Raw genomic sequence first — 17,611 nt, forward strand, 5'->3', positions numbered from 1 at the left:
ATCGTTCATGAACTCACTTATCACCAAGGGAATGACGCTGGGCAATTCGTGAGGGATCCACCCCCGTGATCCAACACCTCCCAGCAGGCCCCACCTGCAGCACTGGGGATCACGTTTCAACCTGAGATCTGTAGGGGATAAACATGCAAACCACATCAGCCTCTCTCCTGGGTCCCCCAGGTGTGGCCATGGCAGGGCAGGCCTAGCAGTGCCAGATACGATGATTTTTCAAGAGAAGCTGAAAGTCCAGATTTTAAAAATATATTTTTTAAGTCCTTTAATTTTTAAATATTGGCAACTCATTTATTTTTGTTTGTTTGCTTTGTTTTGCTTTGCTTTTTTGAGATGGAGTCTTGCTCTGTCACCCAGGCCAGAGCGCAGTGGCGTGATTTCAGCTCACTGCAACCTCCACCTCCCTGGTTCATGCCATTCTCCTGCCTCAGCCTCCCAAGTAGTTCTGGGACTACAGGTACCACCACCACGGCCAGCTAATTTTCCTTTTTTTTTTTTTTTTGAGACAGAGGAGTCTCTCACTATTGCCCAGGCTGGAGTGCAGTGGTGCGATCTTGGCTCACTGCAACCTCTGGCTCCCAGGTTCAAGCAATTCTCCTGCCTCAGTCTCCCAAGTAGGTAGTATTACAGGCAGGTACCACCACCCTGCTAATTTCATTTTTCTTTTTTTGTCGCCCAGGTTGGAGTCCAATGGCAGGATCTCAGCTCACTGCAACCTCTGCCTCCCGGGTTCAAGTGATTCTCTTGCCTCAGCCTCCTGCGTAGCTGGGAATACAGCTGTGTGCCACCACGCCTGGCTAATTTTTGTGTTTTTGGTAGAGACGGGGTTTCACCATGTTGGCCAGGCTGGTCTCCAACTCCTGACTTCAAGTGATTCTCCCACCTTGGCCACCCAAAGTGCTGGGATTACAGGCATGAGCCACTGAGCCAGGCCCTGGGAATTTCATCTAAATTGAAAAACCACAGTTGGCCGGGAGCAGTGGCTCAAGCCTGTAATCCCAGCACTTTGGGAGGCCGAGGCAGGTGGATCACGAGGTCAGGAGATCGAGACCATCCTGGCTAACACGGTGAAACCCTGTCTCTACTAAAAAAATACAAAAAATTAGCCGGTGTGGTGGCAGCGCCTGTAGTCCCAGCTACTCGGGAGGCTGAGGCAGGAGAATGGCGTGAACCCGGGAGGCGGAGCTTGCAGTGAGCTGAATCGCGCCACTGCACTGCAGCCTGGGTGACAGAGGGAGCCTGTCTCACAAAAAAAAAAAAAAAAAAAAAAAAAAAAATTAGCTGGGTGTGGTGGTGCGCACCTGTAATCCCAGCTACTCGGGAAGCTGGGGCAGGAGAATTGCTTGAACCCAGGAGGCAGAGGTTGCAGTGAGCCGAGATTGCACTCCAGCCTGGGTGACAAAAGCGAGACTCTGTCAAAACAAACAAACAAAGACAGAGCCAAAGTGATGCTGATGGGCGTGGGGTAGAGAGAGGGGTCAGGGAGGGCTTCAGCGTCTTTGACAGGAGGAACAGGAAGGAATGGGTGTCTTTGACTGCCGTGAGGAAGACCAGAGAAGGAGCAGGATTCAGGAGAGATCAGAAATTCCAACTTGGAGATGTTAAACTGGAGACGGCCAGGGGTGGTGGTTCATACCTGTCATCCCTGTACTTTGGGAGGCTGAGGCACCAGGGTCACTTGAGGCCAGGAGTTGGAGACCAGCCTGGGCAACATGGCGAAATCCCGCCTCTACAAAAAATGCAAACACTAGCTGGGTGTGTTGGCACGTGCCTGTAATCCCAGCTACTCAGGAGGCTGAGATGGGAGGATCACTCAAACCTGGGAGGCAGGCAGGGCACTGGTGGCTCACGCCTGTAATTCCAGCACTTTGGGAGGATGAGGGGGGCGGATCATGAGGTCAGCAGTTTGAGACCAGCCTGGCTAAGATGGTGAAACCACGTCTTTACTAAAGATACAAAAAATTAGCGGGGCATGGCGGCACATGCCTGTAGTCCCAGCTACTTGGGAGGCTGAGGTAGGAGAATCGTTTGAACCTGGGAGGTGGAAGTTGCAGTGAGCCGAGATCATGCCACTGCACTCCAGCCTGGGTGACAGAGCCAAACCCTGTCTCAAAAAAAAAAAAAAAAAGAAAGAAAAGAAAAAGGAAATCTAACCCCACTGTAACCCCAGCACTTTGGGAGGCTGAGGCAGGTGAATCACCTGACGTCAGGTATTCGAGACCAGCCTGACCAACATGGAGAAACCCTGTCTCTATGAAAAATACAAAAGTAGCTGGGTGTGTGGCGCACGCCTGAAATCCCAGCTACTCAGGAGGCTGAGGCAGGAGAATCGCTTGAAGCTGGGAGGCAGAAGTTGTGGTGAGCTGAGATCCCACCATTGAACTCCAGCCTGGGCAACAGAGCAAAACCCCACCTCAAAAAAAAAAAAAAATTGGAGATGCCATGAGATCCCCAAGAAGACATGGAGCATGGGCAGTCAGACGTCTGCATCTGGAGTTGAGGGGCGTTGCCGTCTAGAGATGTGAATTTAGGCATCAGCAGCTTATGGGGGTTATTGGATGTGACGAGTGTGTAGACAGCAACAAGACACACTAAGGCCAGCCCTGAACGCTTCAATGTATAGAGGTCAGGAGCATAAGGAAGAAACCGCAAAGGTCAGAAGGAGCCTCAGGATGGGTGGAGAAGAGAGGGTGCCAAGCTGAGGAGGATGGTGGGGCGAGGACGCTGGGGGGAGGACGTTGGGGGGAGGACAGTGTGGGGAGGACGCTGGGGGACGGGAGGGTGCAGGGCTGGAGAGGACGATGTGAGGTGATGGTGTGGGGAGGACGCTGGGGGACGGGAGAGTGCAGCGCTGGGGAGAACAGTGTGGAACAGGAGGGTGCAGGGCTGGGGAGGACGGTGTGGGGAGGACAGCGGGCACGGAAAAGTGCAGGGCTGGGGAGGACAGTGTGGGGAGGACGGTGGGGGACGGGAGAGTGCAGGGCTGGGGAGGACAGATGTGGGGAGGACGGTGGGGGACGGGAAAGTGCAGGGCTGGGGAGGACGGTGTGGGGAGGACGGCGGGGGACGGGAGAGTGCAGGGCTGGGGAGGACGGTGTGAGGACAGTGGGGGACAGGAGGGTGCAGGGCTGGGGAAGACGGTGTGGGGAGGACGGCGGGGGACGGGAGGGTGCAGGGCTGGGGAGGACGGTGTGAGGACAGTGGGGGGACGGGAGTGAGCAGGACCAGGGAGGATGATAGGGGACAGGAGGGTGCAGCCTGGCCGCAGAGCCATCGCTGGGGAAGGCTGAGAACCCACCTGGGCTTTAGTGAGTCACGGTGACAGCGGCCTTGGTGGGAGTGATTTTGGCAGCATGGTAAGGATGGGTTCTGGAGAGAACAGGAGGAGGCAGTAGAGGGAGGGAGGACAGACAGCTCTTTCAAGATAAACAAGGACATTTGGGAGGCACTTCGTTTTATTGTTTTGTTTTAGGGTGCCTGCTCTTCTACTTAGCTAATCCCTGGGGGCAGGTCATCTCTCGGCAGGTCTGTTAAACAGTAGCAGGATGCATAGTGGCCCCCAGATTTGTTCACCTGCAGTCTCAGAATGAAACGTTATTTGGAATAAGGGTCTTTGCAGATATAATGAAGGTAAAGATCTAGAGATGAAACCATTCTGGCTTACGGTGGGCCCTGGATCCAATACATATCCTTATAAAAGGAGGTGGCTGGGTGCAGTGGCTCACGCCTGTAATCCCAGCACTTGGGAGGCCGAGGCAGGCAGATCACGTGGTCAGGAGATCGAGACCATCCTGGCCAACATGGTGAAACCTGTCTCTACTAAAATACAAAAAATTAGCCAGGCATGGTGGTGTGCACCTGTAATCCCAGCTACTCGGGAGGCTGAGGCAGGGGAATTAATTGAACCTGGGAGGCAGAGGTTGCAGTGAGCCGAGATCACATCACTGCACTCCAGCCTGGTGACAGAGCGAGACTCTGTCTCAAAAAAAAAGAAGGCCAGGTGAGGCGGCTCACACCTGTCATCCCAGCACTTTGGGAGGCCAAGGTGGGAGGATCGCTTGAGCCCAGGAGTTTGAGACCAGACTGGGTAACATGGCAAGACCCTCTCTCTACAAAAAGTTAAAAAAATAAAATTAGCTGGGCATTGTGGTGGGTGCCTGTAGTCCCAGCTACTCGAGAGGCTGAGGCAAGAGAATCACTTGAGGCCAGGAGTTTGAGGCTTCCATGAGCCGTGATTGTGCCACTGCATTCCAGCCTGGGTGACAGAGCAAGGATCTGTCTCAAAAATAAGTAAGCAAGTACATACATACATACATAAGTAAATGAAACGCTCTTCAGGGCCCAGCATGCATGTCTGCAGTCTGTACTGAGTTCAAATCCTCTGTCAATACTGGGAGCGTCTGTACATGGATTTTTGGATTCTGGCTACTGGGAAATCTGGCTGAGTTCAAACCCTCTGTTAATACTGGGAGCGTCTGTGCATGGATTTCGGATTCTGTGTATTGGGAAATCTGGCTGAAATCTGTTGCAGCTCTCTGGCAAGTTCCTTTCACCACTCCCCACAGACTCACGCCCTGAAACCACACCAGGGGCCGCCCTCACTCACCGCAGGGGACAACCACCCACCAAAAACCATTTCCTCTGCGGATGCTTCCCGCCCAAAGGACGAACCAGAAGCAAGCAGGGTGGGGAAGCAGCCGGGAGAGAAGCCAAATTGTTTCCTTAAGAGAAAGGGATTTACGGGAGGAGGAGGTTGCAGTGAGCTGAGATTGCGCCATTGTACTCCAGCCTGGGCGACCAGAGCGAAATTCTGTCTCAAAAAAGAGAGAGAGAGAGAGAGAGAGAGAGACAGAGAGAGACAGAGAGAGAGAGAGAGAGAGAGAGAGAGAGAGAGAGAGAGAGAGAGAGAGAGAGAGAGAGAGACAGAGAGAGAGAGAGAGACAGAGAGAGAGAGAGAGAGAGAGAGAGAGAGAGAGAGAGAGAGACAGAGACAGAGACAGAGACAGAGAGAGAGAGAGATTTCTTGAGCCTCCGGGAGGTCGGCTGGGTAATTTTCCTTCATCTGACTCTCTCCCTGGCCCTTGTGCAGCCACCCTCATCCAGATGGCATGAAGCCTCTGGGCTCGGGTTTCTGACTCGTCTCTCAGGAGCTGGTTTCTGTTTACCGCTGAAAGGCACAGCCTGCTGCCAAATTTGAGGTGTGAGCTCACCGAGAAAGAAGCACTGCGCTCCCCTGGGAGCTTCACAAAACGGGCCATTGCTGCCCTCAGTTGTGCAGCAGAGATGGTGGCCTTGAAGACCGTGAGCCTGCCTACAGGGTCACTGCGTCCGTTCTCACTCCAGCCAGGCTGCCGGCCCGGCCCCTGCCTCCGTTTCCCTTGCTTTGAAATGTCAATGGCTGCGCGACCCGCTCCATCCTGCTCTGCAGCGCTGGGAAGATAGGAAGAGCCTTAGGGACTGAAGTCCAGCCTGCTGCCCAACGTCCTCTTCTGAAATGAGGACGGTTGGCCAGGCCGAAGAAAACAGACCCAAGCTGTGTTTCAGGAGACACAGAAGCCCCCAGACTCTCCTACCTGCTTGTTCTTGTTCCTCCCTTAACCCACTCCATGGACCGGGGCCTTACGGGGTTGGGGGAGCCATACTGGCCCCAGGGTGGGCAGGGTGGAGGCCAGCCTTTTTGGGGACACGATCTTAGTATTAGAATGTCCATCTTTTCTAGTGACAGACCCAGGCAGTGGGTTCTGGCACAGCCATCTGCCAAAATCTTTCCTCCAAACAGATGTGCCTGTTTAAAAAGGAGATCTAATGCAGGGTTTTAGCAGCAATGTAAGGGTCATCAGTAGTCAGGTGTGGGTAGCGGGTACTGGGGGACACTGACGCACAGGATCGCTTCAGACCAAGAGTTCAAGACCGGCCTGGGCAACATAGTGAGACCCCCATCTCTACAAAAATATTTAAAAATTAGTCAGACACGGTGGTGTGTGCCTGTAGTCTCAGCTACTCAGGTGGTGTGTGGGAGGATAGCTTGAACATGGATGTCGAGGCTGCAGTGAGCTATGATCATACCACTCCAGCCTGGATGACAGAGCAAGACCCTGTCTCTAAACAACAACAACAAAAAGCAAAACAAAAGGGAAAAAACAGGAGTTCAAGACCAGCCTGGCCAATGTGGTGAAACCCCGTCTAGGCCAGGCGCGGTGGCTCACGCCTGTAATCCCAGCACTTTGGGAGGCCGAGGCGGGTGGATCATGAGGTCAGGAGTTCAAGACCAGCCTGGCCAACATGGTGAAACCCCGTCTCTACTAAAAACACAAAAAATTAGCGGGGCATGGTGGCGGGTTCCTGTAATCCCAGCTACTTGGGAGACTGAGGCAGGAGAATCGCTTGAACCCGGGAGGCGGAGGTTGCACTGAGCAGAGATCACGCCACTGCACTCCAGCCCAAGCAACGGTGAGAGACTCCGTCTCAAAAAAAAAAAAAAAAAAAAAAAGCCACGCGCGCCTGTAGTTCCAGCCACTCGGGAGTCTAAGGTGGGAGGATCACCCGGGCCAGGGAGGTTGAGGTCACAGCGAGCTATGACTGCGCCACTGCAGTCCAGCCTGGGCAACGGGAGTGAGACCCTGTCTCAAAAAAAAAACGAGCAAAAAAGGTGAACATGATTGTATGTAAATTATACTTCGTTTTAAAAATGCACAGAACAAATCAGTATTTGCAAGACGCGGTGCAGTCCCCAGCACGGAGAAGACAACTTGCGAATTCCACGACGGAAGAGCTGCATTTCCATCAGCCAGGGCCCTGCAGGTGACCGCGCCTGCAGACCCCACACATTCCCCAGAAGGGCGCCTGGGGAGGAGGGACCAAGGGAGGAGCCCGGCCTGGGAGCGCCTGCGCACGCCCGGAGCGGCGGCGAATTGGGGTGGAGGCGGCGGCCAGCACAGGGAGACGTTCGCAAGGCCAAAGAGGCACTGGCCGAGGTGAACCCCGTGGGAAGCGCGGGCTGCCTCCCAGAGCCGCAGGGGCCCCTCCCCAAGACCCCTCCCCCAGATCCAAACCTCTCCCCTAGATGCACACACCTTTCCGAAGATGCAGACCCTTCCCCCAGATGCAGACCCCTCCCCAACGTAGACCCCATATCTGAGACGCGGACCCCTCCGCCGATGCAGACCCCTCCCCCAGGTGCGGACCCCTCCCCCAGTGCGAGCCTCTCCCCCAGGTGCGGGCCCCTCCCCCAGATGCAAACCCCCCACCAGGTGCAGACCCCTCCCCCAAATGCGGAGCCCTCCTCCAGGTGCAGACCCCTCCCTCAGAAGCAGGCCTCTCCCCCGCATGCATGCCCCCTCCTCCAGGTGCAGCCCCCCTACCGGGACGCGGCCCCGCCCCGCCCGTCTCACCCCGTGACGCCTCCAGGCCCCGCCCCCTCCCTCCCGCTCCTTCTCCCCCGCCCCCGCCTGGAGTCCCCCTCGCTCCTCCGCCCGCGGCCCGTAGCCGCCTCGTCATTGGCCAGAACGCTTCAGGTGGCGCGCTCGGGATTGGTGAAGGCCTGCGTTGCTCCCGCCCTCGGCCCGGGGCGCGGCCCGCGATTGGCTGGCGCGGGCAGAGCGTCTTCTCGGGCCTGGGCGGTGCAGACAAGGCCTGAGGCGGCGGCGCGAGGCAGGTGAGCTCCGAGCGGGCAGGGCCGAGGGGACACTGGGGTGGGCGCTGGGCTGCGGGGAAGCGGGGCGGGGGCCGGGAGGACGCGGGGTCGCGGTCTGGGCGCCCTCAGCGCGGGCTGTGCTAGGGCCTCCTGGGCCTACGGCTGCCGCCCCCGCCCGTCCCGCGCCTCGCAGCTACCCCAGCCCGCGCAGGTGAAGACGCCCGGGGACCCTGGGGGTCGTGGCGCGGGGTCCTGCTCCTCCCCGGGGTGTCGCCGGCCGGGCCAGGGCGCGGGGTCGGGGGCGGAGCTGGGAGAGGCTCGGGAGGCCGCGGCGGGCGGCGCGGGCTGGGCGTGGAGGAGCGTCCTCCCCGCGTTCTCAGGCCTCGGCCCGGGCTGCCAGCGTGGACCCCGCTGCGGGGTCCCAGCCCCTGGAAGTAGCGGCCGGGCCGTGGGTGGGGTCGTGGGAAGACGGTTTTATTTAAGAGGTGGGGTCTTGAGTTCCTGAGCGCGGGCGATCCTCCCGCCTCCGCCGCCCGAAGCGCTGGGATCACAGGTGTGAGCCATCGCGCCCGGCGGATACTCGTATTTTTTGTAGGGTTGGGGGGTTCTCTCTGTGCTCCCCAGGTCGGACTCTTAGGCTCTAGCGATCCTCTCGCCCCCACCTGCCTGGAGGCGCGCGCGCGCGGTCTCCGCGCCCTGTTGCGCCTGCAAAGTGCCCGGAACGGTGTCTGGCGCAAAATAAGCAGCGGCGGGGAACACCTTGCCACTGTCACCGTCACGGGGAGGATTTCTCCCGGCCGCCCAGGACTCCCTGGGGCAGAGGGGCGGTGAGGTCCCAGGTCTCTGCTCTCGTTTTGCAGCTTGTGGTGGCTGCGCCTGGCTCTGATTCCAGGTGGGAAGCTGCTCAGAATCGTGCCTTCTAAGCTTTAGTAATAGTATTGCTCATGGAGTGCTTGCGGCTCTAATTGCTAATGCTTTGTATGAAGGCTTTTGTGTGCAATCCATTTTTACTTCCTACATCTCCACTGTGTAGAAACATCGTGGGTTTTGGTTTGTTCTCATCTGTTGTTGGACACAATAGTGTTTTGAACCCTTTAGTTTTCTCAAATTATTTATCTAACAGTTTCCTCTTGTTTCCCTTTTTTTTTTATTTCCTGAGTGTTTTGGAAATACTGCTGTTTGGGCTGGAAGGCTTGGGCTGGCTTTATAATTTTCTGATCTTTCTTCCATTTTCTATTCTACTTTCTAGATTTCCTCTTTTTCTTCCAATGTATCTATTTAGCATTTTAGTTTGGCCATCGTATTTTAAATTTCCCAGAGCTGTTTTTCTTCTCCTTTAAAATTTGTGATATGTTCTTCATAAATGCAGTATCTTCTCATTCACCTGCTTTTTTTTTCGATTGTGCTAAAATACACGTAACATAAAACAACATTACCACCTAGTTACATAACGTTTTCATCATCCCAGATGGAAACCCTATACCTGTTAAGCAGCCACTGCCCATTCTTCCGTCTTCCCAGGCCCTGGTAATGGCTAATCTGCTTTCTGTCTCTATGAATTGGCCTGTTCTGGAGATTTCATGTAAATGGAATTATACAATATGCAGCCTCTTGTATCTGGTCTCTTTCACTGAAGATAATATCTTCAGAGTTCATGCATGTTGTAGACTGTATCAGTATTGCATTCCTTTTTATGACTGAATAATTGTCCATTGTATAGATGTACCACATTATGTTTATGCATTAGTCTGCTGATGGTCGCCTGGGCTGTTTCCACCTGTTGGCTCTTGTGAGTAATGCAGCTATTATGAACATTTGTGTATGAGTTTTTATTTGAGCACCTGTTTTCAATTCTTTGGTTATATACCAAGGAATGGAGTTGCCAGGTCATATGGCAAGTCTGTGTTTAGCTTTTTGAGGAACTGCCAAATGATTTTTCACAGTGGCCGCACCATTTTACATTTCCATCAGCAACATGTGAGTTCACTTTCTGCACATTCTCCCAACACTTAGTTTCCAAAAAGGATGACCATGCTAGTGGGTCTGAAGTGGCGTCTCATTTGGCTGTGATTTGCATGTCCCTGATGACCAGTGAAGTTGAGAATTGTTTCATGTCCATGTTGGCCATTGTATATTTTTGGAGAAATTCTCATTCAGGTCCTTTCCCGCCTACCCACCCAACCCCCCCCCTTTTTTTTTTTTTTTGAGGCGGAGTCTCGCTTTGTCACCCAGGCTGGAGTGCAGTGGCGTGATCTCGGCTCACTGCAAGCTCCATCTCGCAGGTTCACGCCATTCTCCCGCCTCAGCCTCCCGAGTAGCTGGGACTACAGGCGCCCGCCACCACACCTGGCTAATTTTTTTGTATTTTTAGTAGAGATGGGGTTTCACCGTGTTAGCCAGGATGGTCTCGATCTCCTGACCTCGTGATCCGCCACCCTTGGCCTTCCAAAGTGCTGGGATTACAGGCATGAGCCACGGCGCCCAGCCTTTTTTTTTTTCCCAGGCTGGAGTGCAGTGGCACAAACTCAGCTCACCGCAACCTCTGCTTCCCGGGTTCAAGCGATTCTCCTGCCTCAGCCTCCTGAGTAGCTGGGATTACAGGTGCCTGCCATCACACCCAGCTAATTTTGTATTTTTAGTAGAGATGGAGTTTCCCCATGTTGGTCAGGTTGGTCTCAAACTCCCAACCTCAGGTGATCCACCCGTGTCGGCCTCCCAAAATGCTGGGATCACAGGCATGAGCCACCCTGCCCGGCCTCTTTCTCCTTTTTTAAATTGGGTTGCCTTTTTTTTTTTTTTTTCTCTATTTTTTTTTTTGAGTTGTTAGAATTCTTTATTCTGTATACTAGACCCTTATCAGATATATGATTAGTAAATACTTTCTCCCAGTCTTTGGATTGTTTCTTCACTCTCTTGTTAGTGTCCTTTGATGCACAAATTGATGAACTCTAATTTTTCTGTTTTTTCTTTTATTGCACGTACTTTTGATGTCATACCTAAGAACTCTGAAAACTCCAAGGTCAGGAGGATTTGTCCTGTGTTTTAAGAGTTGATCATTTTAGCTCTTGTATTTAGGTTTTTGATCCATTTTGAGTTCATTCTTGTGTATGACGTGTGGTAGGGTCTAACTTCGTTCTCTTGCATGTGGATATTCAATTGTTCAAGCATCATTTGTTGGCAAGACTGCTTTTTCCCTATTGAGTCGTCTTGGTGCCATTGTCCAAATCAATTGACTATAGATGTGTGGGTTTATTTTTGGACCCTGTTCTGCAGGTCTGTATGTTTTTATGCCAATGCCACACTTTTTTTTTCTTTTGAGATGGAGTCTTGCCCTGTTGCCCAGGCTGGAGTGCAGTGGCATGATCTCGGCTCACTGCAGCCTCCACCTTCTGGGTTCAAACGTGTCTCCCGCCTCAGCCTCCCAAGTAGCTGGAATTACAGGTGCATGCTACCACGCCCAGCTAATTTTTGTATTTTTAGTAGAGATGGGGTTTCACCGTGTTGGCCAGGATGGGCTCGATCTCCTGACCTCGTGATCCACCCGTCTCGGCCTCCCAAAGTGCTGGGATTACAGGCTTGAGCCACCGCGCCCGGCCAGTTTCAGATTGTTTATTGCTAGTGTGTAGAAATGCAACTGACTTTTGTATTGATCTTGTATCCTGAAACTTTGCTGAGTTTGCTTATTAGTTCTGACAGCAGTTTTTTGGTTGATTCATTAGGATTTTCTAGATATGAGGTCATGTCATCTGAGAATAAAGGTAGTTTTACATCTTCCTTTCCAATTAGTATGCCGCCCCTGCCCCTGCTTTTCTTTTTTTTTCTTCTTCTTCTTTTTTTTTTTTTTTTGAGACGGAGTCTTGCTCTGTCGCCCAGGCTGGAGTGCAGTGGCCGGATCTCAGCTCACCGCAAGCTCCGCCTCCCGGGTTTACGCCATTCTCCTGCCTCAGCCTCCCGAGTAGCTGGGACTACAGGCGCCCGCCACCTCGCCCGGCTACTTTTTTATATTTTTTGGTAGAGATGGGGTTTCACCGTATTAGCCAGGATGGTCTCAATCTCCTGACCTCGTGATCCACCCGTCTCGGCCTCCCAAAGTGCAGGGATTACAGGCTTGAGCCACTGGGCCCGGCCAGCCCCTGCTTTTCTTAACGAATTGCTCTGGGGAGAACTTCCAGTATGGTGTTGAGCAGTGGTGAAAGTGGCCACCCTTGTCTTGTTGCTCATCTCAGGGGGAAAATTTGAATACGACATTCACTGAGTTTTTCTTTTTCTTTTTTTTTTTTTGAGAGGGAGTCTCGTGCCCGGGCTGGAGTGCAGTGGCCGGATCTCAGCTCACTGCAAGCTCCGCCTCCTGGGTTTACGCCATACTCCTGTCTCAGCCTCCCGGGTACCTGGGACTACAGGCACCTGCCACCTCGCCCGGCTAGCTTTTTGTATTTTTTAGTAGAGACGGGGTTTTACCGTGTTAGCCAGGATGGTCTCGATATCCTGACCTCGTGATCTGCCCGTCTCGGCCTCACCAAAGTGCTGGGATTACAGGCTTGAGCCACCGCGCCCGGCCATCATTCACTGAGTTTTTCACAGATGCCCTTCATTGTGTGAGGAGCAAGTTCCCTTCCATTCCTGGCTTGTTGAGTGTTTTTATTATGGAAAGGTGTTGGAGTTTGTGAGGTGCTTTTTCTGCACCAATTGAGATGATCACATGGCTTTGCCTAATTGCTTCTTGAACAGATTGTGAGTATTCAGTTTCTCCTGTATTTTGGTTCCATCTTATACCCTCACTTCCAATTGTAACCTAGTGCCACTATTTTTGGAGGCTTTTGGGGGTTCCGTGATCGTGTTCTCCACTGCATGCTTATGACTCAACTTTTTCTGGCCTAAGACAGTTTTTATTCATCTATCTAGCTCCCCAGAATGTATTACTATTTTCTTTTCTCCCTTTCTTTTTGTTCTCAATGAAATATGCCCTTAAAAAATAGCCCTTTCTCAAAGGGCTCCTTAGTAGCTGGAGTAGCTGGAACTACAGGTGCACGCCACCACTCCCAGCTAATGTTTCTATTTTTAGTAGAGACGAGGTTTTACCATGTTGATCAGGCTGGTCTCGATGTCTTGACCTCGTGATCTGCCCACCTCAGCCTCCCAAAGTGCTGGGATTACAGGCATGAGCCACGGCGCCCGACCTGGAGACCTGTTTTCAAAGAATGCTGATGTTTAATGGGGTGTATTGTCAGCTCATCACCATTGTTTTCCTGGTCCTGAATTTATGATGATCGAATGGTCTCCTAAACAGTCTGCTTTATGGTGTCTCTAGATTCTGAAAATCCAATTCAAATCTGCTTACAGTAAATGCCAGGTAGTGTTTTTTGTAGGAGAAGCTGTGATGGGATGAAACCATCCTTCAGCGTTCAACCCTTGCCCTTACCACAGCGTTTCAGGGTGAGGTGAGAGCCCCGGAATTGCGTCTCCTGGAGGCAGTTGGATTGCATGTCCTAAAGCCCACTGGTGGTTCAGGTTAAGCGGTCCTGAACACAGCGGGAAAGGGAGTTCCCACATGTGGGTTTGTCAGGGAGATTGGAAACAGGACTGTCTGGGCGGTAGGCACGGTGTCGTCGGCCTCACCTTTCCCTTTGTGTATTTGGTGGGGTGGTTGTTCTTGGGTTGCCTGCTGGAGGGTTGCAGTGTTCCGTTGATTGAAAGCCTGTCCTTGTTTTCTTCTTCCCCTTGCTTCCTAAATGTGGAGCTCGTTGCTATTTTGGACTCTGCTCACCCACTTGATTTATAGACAGAGGAGACCAGCCTGCTGCGTCCTATTTGAAGCAGTTTGCTTCCACTGGGATGTAATAAACTAGGAAGTGTCAGATGAAAAATACAGAACATGATGTTGCTTCTTACAATACACTGTTTATATATTTGTATATTGTAATTGTTTCTATTTTATTAAGTATCTTGTGTAATTTATAGTTTAAATTGTGTCTGTAATTAAGCATGCTTGTTGTGTTGGTACTTTGGTTTTCATTTAGTTGCTTAGGGGCATACAGCAAGTGGCCGTAGGTTGTGAGTTTTAGTTTAGGCGGTAATATCTGTGACAGACACTTTTCGACGTTTGTGCAGAATTAAACTGTAGGCCTCAGACAAGCAGTGTGGATGCCATCACATCTGGGTGCCGGGTTCCCTGGGTCCCAGCGATGGAGGGGAGACGCCCCTGGGGCATGTGTAGTTTGAACACAGAGCAGCCCTTTGGTCGCTTTGTTCTTAGTCATTCTGTTTATTTTGATTTTTTTTTTTTTTTTTTTTTTTTTTGAGATGGAGTCTCGCTCTGCCGCCCGGGCTGGAGTGCAGTGGCCGGATCTCAGCTCACTTCAGCTCACTGCAAGCTCTGCCTCCCAGGTTCACGCCATTCTCCTGCCTCAGCCTCCCGAGTAGCTGGGACTACAGGTGCCTGCCACCACGCCCGGCTAGTTTTTTGTATTTTTTAGTAGAGACGGGGTTTCACCGTGTTAGCCAGGATAGTCTCGATCTCCTGACCTCGTGATCCACCCGTCTCAGCCTCCCAAAGTGCTGGGATTACAGGCTTGAGCCACCGCGCCCGGCCTATTTTGATTTTTAATATTATTGGAAGATGTGAGCTGTATCTGCAATATGAAAAACAGATGACTTTATTATGTCTTTACTTGCTACAAACTGAAACGTATTCACCTCGAGCCTAGTGCCTAGTGCTGGGAAGGACAGAGCGCTAGAAGGGTGATCTGGATGTGGTGTGGATGTGTATTCCAGCACGTGTAGGACCCTGAGACTGCTGTTCCCAATTACCATGGGAATGGAGCAGCTGACACACCTGTTTGGGTTAGACGAGGAAGCATGTGAAGGCCTGGACGCGGCGGGAGGAAGAATGAGAGGCCCAAGCGCAGCACACACAGCCCTGTGGCCGCTTGCAAATTCCCACACAGCCCCGTGGTCGCCCACGAATTCCTACACACGGCCCTGTGGCCACGCACGAATTCCCACACGAACATGGCCCTGTGGCCACGCACGAATTCCCGCAAGCACACGGCCCCATGGCTGCACATGAATTGGCACACACACACGGCCCTCTGGCCACGCATGCATTCCCACACGCACACGGCCCTCTGGCCACGCATGTATTCCCGCACACACACGGCCCCGTGGCCACGCACAAATTCCCACACATGGCCCTGTGGTCACGCACGAATTCCGGCACACACACGGCCTGTGGCCACGCACATATTCTTACATGCACACGGCCCCATGGCCACGCACAAATTCCCACACATGGCCCTGTGGCCACCCGTGAATTCCTGCACACACACAGCCCTCTGGCCACGCACAAATTCCCACACATGGCCCTGTGGCCACCCGTGAATTCCTGCACACACACAGCCCTCTGGCCACGCATGAATTCCCACACGTGGCCCTGTGACCACGTACAAATTCCTGTACAGGATTTTTCCGGAGCGTAATCAGGTAAGGAGTAGAGAGTAGTGGAGACGGGAGGATTGTCAGCTTAGTGGCCAAGTGAGCATGGTGCGTGGTGTGGCGAGCGCCCCCTTCCAGGCACTTGCAGCGTTCACTTGTTCTGCAAGCAGGGATTAGAGCTGAAGGTGAAGGAGGCACAGTTCCTGCCCTCACAGAGTTCAGGGGCCACTTGGAGAGAAGGACTCAGTAAGAAATAATCATTACCATTTGTGTTAGTGCTGATCACCAGTGAGTGCTGGAATTGGCAGGAACTGGGGTAGGATGAGGCCCATGGGGGCTTCCTGCTGGTGGTATCTCTGCTGAATATTAAGTGTGAGAAGAAGTTAGCTAGGCAGAGTTTGGGGTATAACTAGACCAAGGAGATGCGGAAGGGGGTCAGAAAATAGGAGGGCACCTCTGACAGGAGGACTCTCATTGCAAGGAAAGAGTGGAGGAGCGGCATATAAATGGGTGGGGAGGAGAGGGTGCCCTGCAGCCACGGTAGATCCTAAGGCATGGATGGGAAGTGAGGAGGGAGAAGTAGCAGCATTTGCACCAGGGCCATGTGTGCAGGCAGCCACGGGGGGAATCCGTGCGAACAAGGTAGGCAGATTTCTCTGTAGATGGATCATTCAGGTGGTTGTCTCAAGGATCGGCTTGAAAGGCAAGACTGGAGCCAGGGAGACGGTCAGGGCGTTTGCAGGGAGCCAGCCAGAGGTGGCATGTCAGGGCGGGAATGGAGAGGGGGCATGGGGCACGTGCCCAGGAGAGGGAGGAGCAGGCCCGGGGCATGATTTGGACCTGTGAACCTGCCTGACGTGTGGGCCGTCCAGGCGGAAACGCCCAACAGGAAATAAAACGATACTTGTGTACAAACAGCATTTACAGATGGGTTACATGAATTATTAATGGCTTGCAGTGTAAAAGTCAAAACAGTAAGAGTAGGAGAGTCCACTGCAGACCATTCTTGTGTTCTTGGCTTAGGGAAAGTCTTTCTAAGAAGCAGGATGTGAGTCAGGGAAGGGAAAGACCAGACATGGTGTGGCCAAAGTCACCTGGTTGAAGTTAAGGATGGCGGGAATATCCCTGGCATGTGTAGCGGATTCATATCCTTACGTGTATGTGGTCCTGTAAAACAGAAAACGACAGATCTCCTCACGGGATGAGAAATACACCTGGCTGAGAAACATGAGAAGATGTTTCAAGTCCCTGATAATTAAGGAAATGCACGTGAAAGCTGTGTGAACCTCTGGGTCCAGACCCAGCACTGGCTGTGTAGGAGGAGGATGCTGAGTGTGGCTTCAGCACATCATTGCTTGAGGGCCACTGGCTGAGATGAGTTCTTCCAGGAGACTTTTCGTTGGCGGTCCTGATCGTACTGGTTATAAGGACATTTTGTGCACTCTAGGTTTGAAGCAAATACAATGAAACTATTTATTTAGCCAGGCGCGGTGGCTCAAGCCTGTAATCCCAGCACTTTGGGAGGCCGAGACGGGCGGATCACGAGATCAGGAGATCGAGACCATCCTGGCTAACACGGTGAAACCCCGTCTCTATTAAAAAAAATACAAAAAACTAGCCGGGCGTGGTGGCGGTGCCTGTAGTCCCAGCTACTCGGGAGGCTGAGGCAGGAGAATGGCGTGAACCCAGGAGGCGGAGCTTGCAGTGAGCCCAGATCCGGCCACTGCACTCCAGCCTGGGCGACAGAGCCAGACTCCATCTCAAAAAAAAAAAAAAAAAAAAAAGAAACTATTTATTTAATAGTTCTGTCTTCCTAGACCCTTTGCAGTAATATGTATAAACTAAATGATTTGGCCTTGGGCTTTTGCTGAAACACTGTGATGACGACCTTTTTGTAAGAGAAAATGGGGTTTTTATTGAAAAGATCCAGTGCCCTTACCATAAGGAGATGTACGCATGTGATAATCGGTCTTCTGGAAGAAGTCATTTTCTTTGACATGCAAAGCTGTTTTCTTGATGTACAGGCTAAATGGGCCTGCGTATCTTTTCCTGTTGTTTCATCATTTCCAAAACAAGTGAAGAAACATGGCATCTTGACTAGGAACTATCTGTCATATATGGCTTTGCTGCTGATGGGTGTGCTGGGAGGCAGCCTGGAGCGGGCAGGTGCTGGCCAGGTGCGTCCGCTGGCTGGGTGCTCCGCGGGCCGGGTGCTCCACTGGCTGGTGCGTCCGCTGCCTGGGTGCTCCGAGGAGCAGGTTCTGTTTCTAGCCCCTGCGAATGTGTCCACACCACCGCTAAGGCAGTGGGAGACCTTGAGTTGGACCCCAGAGGACTGGCTGCCTGTCCTGCCTCACAAATGAAGATGAAATTTCTTTTTGAAAGTAATATTTATTACGGTAAGTATTATTTTTATTTTTTGAGATGGAGTCTCGCTCTGTTGCCCAGGCTGGAGTACAGTGGTGCGATCTTGCCTCACTGCAAGCTCCGCCTCCTGGGTTTACGCCATTCTCCTGCCTCAGCCTCCCGAGTAGC

At 52.5% G+C, this 17,611-nt stretch overlaps 1 protein-coding gene across 10 annotated transcripts in view; it reads left to right on the forward strand.

Annotated features, from left to right (window-relative positions):
* The first annotated feature begins 7,613 nt into the window (after positions 1 to 7,613).
* SUN1 (Sad1 and UNC84 domain containing 1) overlaps positions 7,614 to 17,611 on the forward strand; it is a 57,609-nt gene continuing 47,611 nt past the window's right edge. For 9 of the 10 annotated variants that reach the window (XM_030932397.1, XM_030932399.1, XM_030932402.1 and 6 more), the window contains exon 1: positions 7,614 to 7,666. The gene's annotated coding sequence lies outside the window, so the exon portion shown is untranslated. Of the gene's footprint in view, positions 7,667 to 7,834; positions 7,857 to 17,611 lie in introns of those variants that run through there. The other variant, XM_030932398.1, reaches the window with a different exon arrangement.

This window comes from Rhinopithecus roxellana, chromosome 6 (assembly GCF_007565055.1).
Source record: "Rhinopithecus roxellana isolate Shanxi Qingling chromosome 6, ASM756505v1, whole genome shotgun sequence".
NCBI classification, from domain to species: domain Eukaryota; kingdom Metazoa; phylum Chordata; class Mammalia; order Primates; family Cercopithecidae; genus Rhinopithecus; species Rhinopithecus roxellana.